This window comes from Arachis stenosperma, chromosome 1 (genome assembly GCF_014773155.1).
Source record: "Arachis stenosperma cultivar V10309 chromosome 1, arast.V10309.gnm1.PFL2, whole genome shotgun sequence".
NCBI classification, from domain to species: domain Eukaryota; kingdom Viridiplantae; phylum Streptophyta; class Magnoliopsida; order Fabales; family Fabaceae; genus Arachis; species Arachis stenosperma.
The window spans coordinates 107,527,871-107,538,968 of record NC_080377.1 but is presented as its reverse complement, the minus strand read 5'-3'; the positions used below and the strand labels follow the sequence as shown (position 1 = coordinate 107,538,968).

Genomic DNA, 11,098 nt, shown 5'->3' with positions numbered 1-11,098 from the left:
TAATAGACTCGTCGGTGTCCAGTGGCTCTGCGTCTCTAATACCCCAAACCCAACATAGCTTGCTATAAGATTTTGAAGAACTACTTACAACCGGTTCGCAACCGAATATTGCGATGCTCTGACTCTGTAGGAAGTCGCTACTGCTATCTGTCCAGTAGCTCACAGACCCTCCATCAATGGGTAAGCCAAATATATGAGCGATATCTTCCAGTGTCACAGTAACCTCACCTACCAGCAATACAAAGATATGGGTTTTTTGTCTCCACCTTTCCACCAAAACAGCTAATAAGGGATAAAATCCTTTTATGAACCCAATCCTAGAGACGTGGTAGAATTACGTTGAGTGTAATAAGTAGTTTTCGACCATTGGATTCCACGTCTGCGGCGGATCCAATTTACGAACCATCAAATTCCTGTTTGGCTGGTTCAACAACAATATATTTATACACTAAATATTAGTTTAAACAAATACAACTCATTAGAAATAAATATTTATAATAATAATTTACATAAATAAAAAATATTGTTATTTCTAATCATAAATAAAAAACATTTACTTATTTAAATATTATAAATAAATACATTTAATATTTTTATTCAAAAATAAATAAATATCACTATTATTAATTTTCAAAAATAAATAAATAAATATAAATAATATTTGTTTTAAAAAATAAATAAAATATTTAATAATATTTATATTCAAAAATAAAATATTTAAATAATATTTAATTTCGAAAATAAATAAATATAAATAATATTTATATTCAAAAATAAAAAATATAAATAATATTTGCATTTATACAAAATAAAATATAATTATGTTGGACAAATTTTTTTATTATTCGAAAATATTAATAAAATACAAAAAATAATAAGACTAAAATAATAATATTATATTTTCATATAATACTAACAACAACAAAAATTAAAAAATTTTAATTTAAATACATAAAATAATAAAATTTATCAACTTACATAAATTGGATGATCTAAATAATTGATGATATGTTCTTCAGGTGTTGTATAATCACATACCATTTTTAATCACCACAAACTAATAATTTTTTTCTTTAAACATACCTAAATCCTAACTCTCAGTATAACACACACACTCTTCACATCACAATACACGGTTAGTGGTGCATGAAATTGTGATCATCAACAATGGCTCCAAAGGCTTGGTGCTCTCAAACGTGAATCACACTTTGTCACAACTCTGCACAACTAACCAGCAAGTGTACTGGGTCGTCCAAGTAATACCTTACGTGAGTAAGGGTCGATCCCACAGAGATTGTTGGTATGAAGCAAGCTATGGTCATCTTGTAAATCCCAGTCAGGCGGATTTAACTGGATTAAGAGATTATTGGTTTAAATAAAGATAATAAAATAAACAGAAAATAAAGATAAAGTTACTCATGTAATTCAATGGTGGGAATATCAGATAGGTGTATGGAGGAGCTGTGTTCCTTCTGAATATCTGCTTTTCTACTTCTTCCTTCTAGTTTTTTATCACTCCTTTCTATGGTAAGCTGTATGTAGGGCATCACCGTTGTCAATGGCTACATCCCATCCTCTTAGTGAAAATGGTCCAAATGCTCTGTCACAGCATGCCTAATCATCTGTCGGTTCTCAATCAGGTTGGAATAGAATCTAGTGATTCTTTTGCGTCTGTCACTAACGCCCAGCCTTCAGGAGTTTGAAGCTCGTCACAGTCATTCAATCCCGGAATCCTACTCGGAATACCACAGACAAGGTTAGACTTTCCGGATTCCCATGAATGCCGCCATCAATTCTAGCTTATACCACGAAGATTCTGATCAAGGAATCCAAGAGATATGCGCCCGGTCTAAGGTAGAACGGAAGTGGTTGTCAGTCACGCGTGTTCATAGGTGAAAATGATGATGAATGTCACGGATCATCATATTCATCAAGTTGAAGTGCAACGAATATCTTAGAACAGGAATAAATCGAATTGGATAGAAAATAGTAGTAATTGCATTAAAACTTGAGGTACAGCAGAGCTCCACACCCTTAATCTATGGTGTATAGAAACTCCACCGTTGAAAATACATAAGTGAATGGTCCAGGCATGGCCGAATGGCCAGTCCCCAGATCTAAGAACTAAACGTCCAAAGATTGAATAATACAATCCAAGATATATAATAAACTAGTAAAAAGTTCTATTTATACTAAACTAGCTACTAAAGTTTACAGAGGTAAGTAATTGATGCATAAATTCACTTCCGGGTCCCACTTGGTGTGTGCTTAGGCTGAGCTTGATCTATCCACGAGCTGAGGCTTCTCTTGGAGTTGAACGCCAAGTTTTAACGTGTTTTGGGCGTTCAACTCTGGTTCGTGACGTGTTTCTGGCGTTTGACTCCAGAGTGCAACATGAAACTGGCGTTGAGCGCCAGTTTACGTTGTCAAATCTCAAATAAAGTATAGACTATTATATATTGCTGGAAAGCTCTGGATGTCTAATTTCTAACGCCGTTGAGAGCGCGCCATTTGGATTTCTGTAGCTCCATAAAATTTATTTCGAGTACAGGGAGGTCAGATTCCAACAACATCAGCAGTCCTTTGTCAACCTCTTATCAGAGTTTTGCTCAGGTCCCTCAATTTCAGCCAGAAAATACCTGAAATCACAGAAAAACACACAAACTCATAGTAAAGTCCAAAAATGTGAATTTAGCATAAAAATTAATGAAAACATCCCTAAAAGTAACTAGATCATACTAAAAACTACCTAAAAATAATGCCAAAAAGCGTATAAATTATCCGCTCATCACAACACCAGACTTAAATTGTTGCTTGTCCCCAAGCAACTGAAAATCAATTAGGATAAAAAGAAGAGAATATACTATAAATTCCAAAATATCAATGAATATTAATTCTAATTAGATGAGTGGGACTTGTAGCTTTTTGCTTCTGAACAATTTTGGAATCTTACTTTTTCCTTTGAAGTTTAGAATGATTGACTTCTATAGGAACTTAGAATTTCAGATAGTGTTATTGATTCTCCTAGTTATGTTTGTTGATTCTTGAACACAGCTACTTTTATGAGTCTTGGCCGTGGCCCTTAGCATTTTGTTTTCCAGTATTACCACCGGATACATAAATGCCACAGACACATGACTGGGTGAACCTTTTCAGATTGTGACTCAGCTTTGCTAGAGTCCCCAGTTAGAGGTGTCCAGAGCTCTTAAGCACACTCTTTTTGCTTTGGATCACGACTTTAACCACTCAGTCTCAAACTTTTCACTTGGACCTGCATGCCACAAGCACATGGTCAAGGACAGCTTGATTTAGCCGCTTAGGCCTGGATTTTATTTCCTTGGGCCCTCCTATCCATTGATGCTCAAAGCCTTGGATCCTTTTTACCCTTGCCTTTTGGTTTTAAGGGCTATTGGCTTTTTCTGCTTGCTTTTTCTTTTTCTTTCTATTTTTTCGTCAAATTTTTTTTTGCAAGCTTTTGCTTTTTCACTGCTTTTTCTTGCTTCAAGAATCAATTTCATGATTTTTCAGATTGTTAATAACATTTTTCTTTGTTCATCATTCTTTCAAGAGCCAACAATTTTAACATTCATAAACAACAAGATAAAAAATATGCACTGTTCAATCATTCATTCAGAAAACAAAAAGTATTGTCACCACATCAATGTAATTAAACTAAATTCAAGGATAAATTCGAAAATCATGTACTTCTTGTTCTTTTGAATTAGAAACATTTTTCTTTTAAGAGAGGTGAAGGATTCATGGAATTTATTTATAACTTTAAGACATAGTTACTAAACACTAATGATCATGAAGTAGAGACACAAATATAGATGACATAATAAGCATAAAAACCAAAAAACAGAAAAAAAATAAGAACAAGGAATGAATCCACCTTAGTGATGGTGGTGCTTTCTTCTTGAAGAACCAATGATGTCCTTGAGTTCTTCTATGTCTCTTCCTTGCCTTTGTTGCTCCTCCCTCATTGCTCTTTGATCTTCTCTAATTTCATGGAGAATGATGGAGTGCTCTTGATGTTCTACCCTTAATTGATCCACATTGTAACTCAAATCTTCTAAGGAAGTGTTGAGTTGTTTTCAATAGTTGTTGGGATGAAAGTGCATCCCTTGAGGCATCTCCGGGATTTCTTGGTGATGAGCTTCCTCATGCGTCTCTTGGGTTCCATGAGTGGGCTCTCTTGTTTGCTCCATCTTTTTCTTAGTGATGGGCTTGTCCTCCTCAATGAGGATGTCTCCTTCTATGATAACTCCAGCTGAGTAACTGGTGCGCGAAATTGTGATCACTACAACTTCGCACAACTAACCAGCAAGTGCACTGGGTCGTCCAAGTAATAAACCTTACGTGAGTAAGGGTCGATCCCACGGAGATTGTTAGTATTGAAGCAAGCTATGGTCATCTTGTAAATCTTAGTCAGGCAAACTCAGATATATATGGTGATGAACGAAAATAACATAAAAGATAAAGATAGTGATACTTATGTAATTCATTGGTAGGAACTTCAGATAAGCGCATGAAGATGCCTTCCCTTCCGTCTCTCTGCTTTCCTACTGTCTTCATCCAACCCTTCTTACTCCTTTCCATGGCAAGCTCGTATAGGGTCTCACTGTTGTCAGCAGCTACCTCCCATCCGCGCAGTGAAAGCTAATGCACACACTCTGTCACAGTGCTGCCAATCACCGGTTTGGTTCCCTCCCCTACCGGAATAGAATAACTCTTTTGCGTCTGTCACTAACGCCCAGTAGGTTACAGGTTTGAAGCACGTCACAGTCATTCAATCATTGAATCCTACTCAGAATACCACAGACAAGGTTAGACCTTCCGGATTCTCTTGAATGCTGCCATCAGTTCTTGCCTATACCACGAAGATTCTGATCTCACGGAATGGTTGGCTCGTTTGTCAGGCGAGCACTCGGTTGTCAGGCGATCAACCATGCAGCGTGCAATCAGGAATCCAAGAGATATTCACTAAGCCTCAGATGCTTGTAGAACAAGAATGGTTGTCAGTCACCTTGTTCATGGGTGAGAATGGTGATGGGCGTCAATCATCACCTTCATCATGTTGAAGAACAAGTGATATCTTGGTAAAAGAACAAGCGGAATTTGAATGAAAGAACAATAGTAATTGCATTAATACTCGAGGTACAGCAGAGCTCCACACCTTAATCTATGGTGTGTAGAAACTCCACCGTTGAAAATACATAAGCATAAGGTCTAGGCATGGCCGAATGGCCAGCCTCCCAATGATCTAAGAACTAAAATGTCCAAAGATGATCTAGAGATCTAAAAGTGATCAAAAGATTTCTATACAATAGTAAAAGGTCCTACTTATAAGAAACTAGTAGCCTAAGGTGTACAGAAATGAGTAAATGACATAAAAATCCACTTCCGGGCCCACTTGGTGTGTGCTTGGGCTGAGCAATGAAGGAATTTCGTGTAGAGACCTTTTCTGGAGTTAAACGCCAGCTCTCATGCCAGTTTGGGCGTTTAACTCCAAATTTTATGCCAGTTCCGGCGTTTAACGCTGGAATTTCTGTAGGTGACTTTGAGCGCCGGTTTGGGCCATCAAATCTTGGGCAAAGTATGAACTATTATATATTGCTGGAAAGCCCAGGATGTCTACTTTCCAACGCCGTTGAGAGCGCGCCAATTGGGCTTCTGTAGCTCCAGAAAATCCGCTTCGAATGCAGGGAGGTCAGAATCCAACAGCATCTGCAGTCCTTTTTGGTCTCAGGATCAGATTTTTGCTCAGGTCCCTCAATTTCAGCCAGAAAATACCTGAAATCATAGAAAAACACACAAACTCATAGTAAAGTCCAGAAAATTGAATTTTAATTAAAAACTAATAAAAATATACTAAAAACTAACTATATCATATCAAAAACATACTAAAAACAATGCCAAATAGTATACAAATTATCCGCTCATCACAACACCAAACTTAAATTGTTGCTTGTCCTCAAGCAACTGAAAATCAAATAAGATGAAAAGAAGAGAATATGCAATGAATTCCAAAAACATCTGTGAAGATCAGTATTAATCAGATGAGCGGGGCTTTTAACTTTTTGCCTCCGAACAGTTTTGGCATCTCACTCTATCCTTTGAAATCCAGAATGGTTGGCTTCTTTAGGAACTTAGAATCCAGATAGTGTTAATGATTCTCTTAGTAAAGTATGATGATTCTTGAACATAGCTATTTATTGAGTCTTGGCTGTGGCCCAAAGCACTCTGTCTTCCAGTATTACCACCGGATACATACATGCCACAGACACATAATTGGGTGAACCTTTTCAGATTGTGACTCAGCTTTGCTAAAGTCCCCAATTAGAGGTGTCCAGGGTTCTTAAGCACACTCTTATTGCCTTGGATCACAACTCTTATTCCTTTCTCTTCTTTTTTTTTTCGTTTTTTTTTTCGGTTTTTTTTTTTTTTCGGTTTTTTTTTTTTTCGGAATGCTTTTTCTTGCTTCAAGAATCATTTTATTGATTTTTCAGATCCTCAGTAACATGTCTCCTTTTTCATCATTCTTTCAAGAGCCAACATTCATGAACCACAAATTCAAAAGACATATGCACTGTTTAAGCATACATTCAGAGAACAAAAATATTGCCACCACATCAAAATAATTAAACTATTATAAAATTCAGAATTCATGCAATTCTTTCCTTTTCAATTAGGCACGTTTTTTTTTGAAGAAAGGTGATGGATTCATAGGACATTCATAACTTTAAGGCATAGACACTAAGACACTAATGATCACAAGACACAAACATGGATAAACATAAGCATTAAAATTCGAAAAACAGAAGAATAATAACAAGGAAATCAAAGAACGGGTCCACCTTAGTGATGGCGGCTCTTTCTTGCTCTTGAAGATCCTATGGAGTGCTTGAGCTCCTCAATGTCTCTTCCTTGTCTTTGTTGCTCCTCCCTCATGATTCTTTGATCTTCTCTAATTTCATGAAGGATGATGGAGTGTTCTTGATGCTCCACCCTCAGTTGTCCCATGTTGGAACTTAGTTCTCCTAGGGAGGTGTTTAGTTGCTCCCAATAGTTTTGTGGAGGAACATTCATCCCTTGAGGAATCTCAGGGATCTCATGATGAGTGAGATCTCTTGTGTACTCCATCCTTTTCTTGGTGATGGGCTTGTCCTCATCAATGGGAATGTCTCCCTCTATGTCAACTCCAACTGAATAACAGAGGTGACAAATGAGATGAGGAAAGGCTAACCTTGCCAAGGTGGAGGTCTTGTCCGCCACCTTATAGAGTTCTTGGGCTATAACCTCATGAACTTCCACTTCTTCTCCAATCATGATGCTATGAATCATGATGGCCCGGTCTATGGTAACTTCGGACCGGTTACTAGTGGGAATGATTGAGCGTTGTATGAACTCTAACCATCCTCTAGCCACGGGCTTGAGGTCATGCCTTTTCAATTGAACCGGCTTTCCTCTTGAATCTTGCTTCCATTGTGCGCCCTCTTCACATATGACTGTGAGGACTTGGTCCAACCTTTGATCAAAGTTGACCCTTCTAGTGTAAGGATGCTCATCTCCTTGCATCATAGGCAAGTTGAACGCCACCCTCACACTCTCCGGACTAAAATCCAAGTATTTCCCCCGAACCATAGTGAGATAATTCTTTGGATTCGGGTTCACACTTTGGTCATGGTTCTTTGTGATCCATGCATTGGCATAGAACTCTTGAACCATCAAGATTCCGACTTGTTGAATGGGGTTGGTAAGAACTTCCCAACCTCTTCTTCGGATCTCATGGCGGATCTCCGGATATTCACCCTTTTGAGTGAAAAGGGGACCTCGGAGATCACCTTCTTCAAGGCCACAACTTCATAGAAGTGGTCTTGATGCACCCTTGAGAGGAATCTATCCATCTCCCATGACTCGGAGGTGAAAGCTTTTGCCTTCCCTTTCCTCTTTTTAGAGGTTTCTCCGGCCTTGGATGCCATAAGTGGTTATGGAAAAACGAAAAAGCAACGCTTTTACCACACCAAACTTAAAATGTTTGCTCGTCCTCGAGCAAAAGAAGAAAGAAGAGAGTAGAAGAAGAAGAAATGAGGAGGAAGGGAGATGGTAGTGTGTTCGGCCAAGAAGGGTAAGAAAGGGGGTTTAGGTTGTGTGAAAATGAAGAGTTGAAGAAGGGTATTTATAGGAGAGAGGGGGGTAAATGGTTCGGCCATGATGGGTGGGTTTGGGAGGGAAAGTGGTTTGAATTTGAAGGGTGAGGTTGGTGGGGTTTTATGAAGGATGGATGTGAGTGGTGAAGAGAAAGATTGGATTTGATAGGTGAGGGGTTTTTGGGGAAGAGGTGTTGAGGTGATTGGTGAATGGGGGAAGAAGAGAGAGAGTGATGGTGGGGTCCTGTGGGGTCCACAGATCCTGTGGTGTCAAGGAAAAGTCATCCCTGCACCAAATGTTGCTCAAAATCACGTTTTGAGCCTTTTCTGGCGTTAAACGCCGGGCTGGTGCCCATTCCTGGCGTTTAACGCCAGGTTCTTGCCCTTTACTGGCGTTTAACGCCAGTCTGGTGCCCCTTTCTGGCGTTAAACGGCCAGAATGGTGCCAGACTGGGCGTTAAACGCCCAACAGCTAGCATTACTGGCGTTTGAACGCCAGCTTCTTCTCCTCCAGGGTGTGCTGTTTTTCTTCCTGTTTTTCATTCTGTTTTTGCTTTTTTTCATTGTTTTTGTGACTTCTTATGATCATCAACCTACAAAAAAGATAAAATAACAAAAGAAAATAATTAATTATAAAACATTGGGTTGCCTCCTAACAAGCGCTTCTTTAATGTCATTAGCTTGACAGAGGGCTCTCATGGAGCCTCAGAAATGCTCAGAACCGTGTTGAAACCTCCCAACACCAAACTTAGAGTTTGAATGTGGGGTTTCAACACCAAACTTAGAGTTTGGTTGTAGCCTCCCAACACCAAACTTAGAGTTTGACTGTGGGGGCTCTGTTTGGCTCTGTTTTGAGAGGAGCTCTTCATGCTTCCTCTCCATGATGACAGAGGGATATCCTTGGGCCTTAAACACCAAGGATTTTTCATTCACTTGAATGATTAACTCTCCTCTGTCAACATCAATCACAGCCTTTGCTGTGGCTAGGAAGGGTCTGCCAAGGATGATGGATTCATCCATGCACTTCCCAGTCTCTAGGACTATGAAATCAGTAGGAATGTACTGGTCTTCAACTTTAACCAGAACATCCTCTACAAGTCCATGGGCTTGTTTTCTTGAGTTGTCTGCCATCTCTAATGAGATTCTTGCAGCTTGCACCTCTAAGATCCCTAATTTCTCCATTACAGAGAGGGGCATGAGGTTCACACTTGACCCTAAGTCACACAAGGCCTTCTTGAAGGTCATGGTGCCTATGGTACAAGGTATAGAAAACTTCCCAGGATCTTGCCTCTTTTGAGGCAGTTTCTGCCTAGACAAGTCATCCAGTTCTTTGGTGAGCAAGGGAGGTTCATCCTCCCAAGTCTCATTTCCAAATAACTTGTCATTCAGTTTCATGATTGCTCCAAGGTATTTAGCAACTTGCTCTTCAGTGACATACTCATCCTCTTCAGAGGAAGAATACTCATCAGAGCTCATGAATGGCAGAAGTAAGTCCAATGGAATATCTATGGTCTCAATTTGAGCCTCAGATTCCCATGGTTCCTCATTGAGGGACTCAGAGGAGATTGGTACACGCCCACTGAGGTCTTCCTCAGTGGCGTCCTCCTCCTCTCTTTCCTCTCCATATTCGGCCATGTCTATGGCTTTGCACTCTCCTTTTGGATTTTCTTCTGTATTACTTGGAAGAGTACTAGGAGGGAGTTCAGTAATTCTCTTGCTCAGCTGACCCACTTGTCCTTCCAAATTTCTGATGGAGGACCTTGTTTCATTCATGAAACTTTGAGTGGTCTTTATTAGATCAGAGACCATTGTTGCTAAGTCAGAAGTATTCTGCTTAGAACTCTCTGTCTGTTGCTGAGAAGATGATGGAAAAGGCTTGCCATTGCTAAACCTGTTTCTTCCACCATTATTGTTATTGAAACCTTGTTAAGGTCTCTCTTGATTCTTCCATGAGAGATTTGGGTGATTTCTCCATGAAGAATTGTAGGTATTTCCATAGGGTTCTCCTAGGTAATTCACCTCTTCCATGGAAGGGTTCTCAGGATCATAAGCTTCTTCCTCAGATGAAGCATCCTTAGTACTGTTTGGTGCATTTTGCATTCCAGACAGACTTTGAGAAATCAAATTAACTTGTTGAGTCAATATCTTGTTCTGAGCCAGAATGGCATTCAGAGCATCAATCTCAAGAACTCCTTTCTTCTGACTAGTCCCATTGTTCACAGGATTCCTTTCAGAAGTGTACATGAATTGGTTATTTGCAACCATTTCAATCAATTCTTGAGCTTCTGCAGGCGTCTTCTTCAGATGAAGAGATCCTCCAGCAGAGCTATCCAAGGACATCTTAGATAGTTCAGAGAGACCATCATAGAAAATACCTATGATGCTCCATTCAGAAAGCATGTCTGAGGGACATTTTCTGATTAATTGTTTGTATCTTTCCCAAGCTTCATAGAGGGATTCTCCATCCTTCTGTCTGAAGGTTTGGACTTCCACTCTAAGCTTACTCCATCTTTGTGGTGGAAAGAACTTTGCCAAGAAGGCATTGACTAGCTTTTCCCAAGAGTCCAGGCTTTCTTTAGGTTGAGAATCCAACCATATTCTAGCTCTGTCTCTTACAGCAAAAGGGAATAGCATCAGTCTATAGACCTCAGGGTTAACCCCATTAGTCTTGACTGTGTCACAGATTTGCAAGAATTCAGCTAAAAACTGATGAGGATCTTCCATTGGAAGTCCATGGAACTTGCAATTCTGTTGCATTAGAGAAACTAATTGAGGCTTAAGCTCAAAGTTGTTTGCTCCAATGGCAGGGATAGAGATGCTTCTCCCATAGAAGTCGGGAGTAGGTGCAGTAAAGTCACCCAGCACCTTCCTTGCATTGTTGGCATTGTTGTTGTTTTCGGCCGCCATGGGTTCTTCTTCCTTGAAGAATTCGGTCAGGTCCTCTAAAG

At 39.4% G+C, this 11,098-nt stretch overlaps 1 non-coding gene across 1 annotated transcript; it reads left to right on the top strand.

The window, feature by feature from the left end:
- The first annotated feature begins 10,544 nt into the window (after window positions 1-10,544).
- On the top strand, window positions 10,545-10,652 carry LOC130949257 (small nucleolar RNA R71). Its single transcript, XR_009073355.1, has one exon. It is a non-coding gene; the product is annotated as a small nucleolar RNA R71 (small nucleolar RNA).
- The last annotated feature ends 446 nt before the right edge of the window (window positions 10,653-11,098 follow it).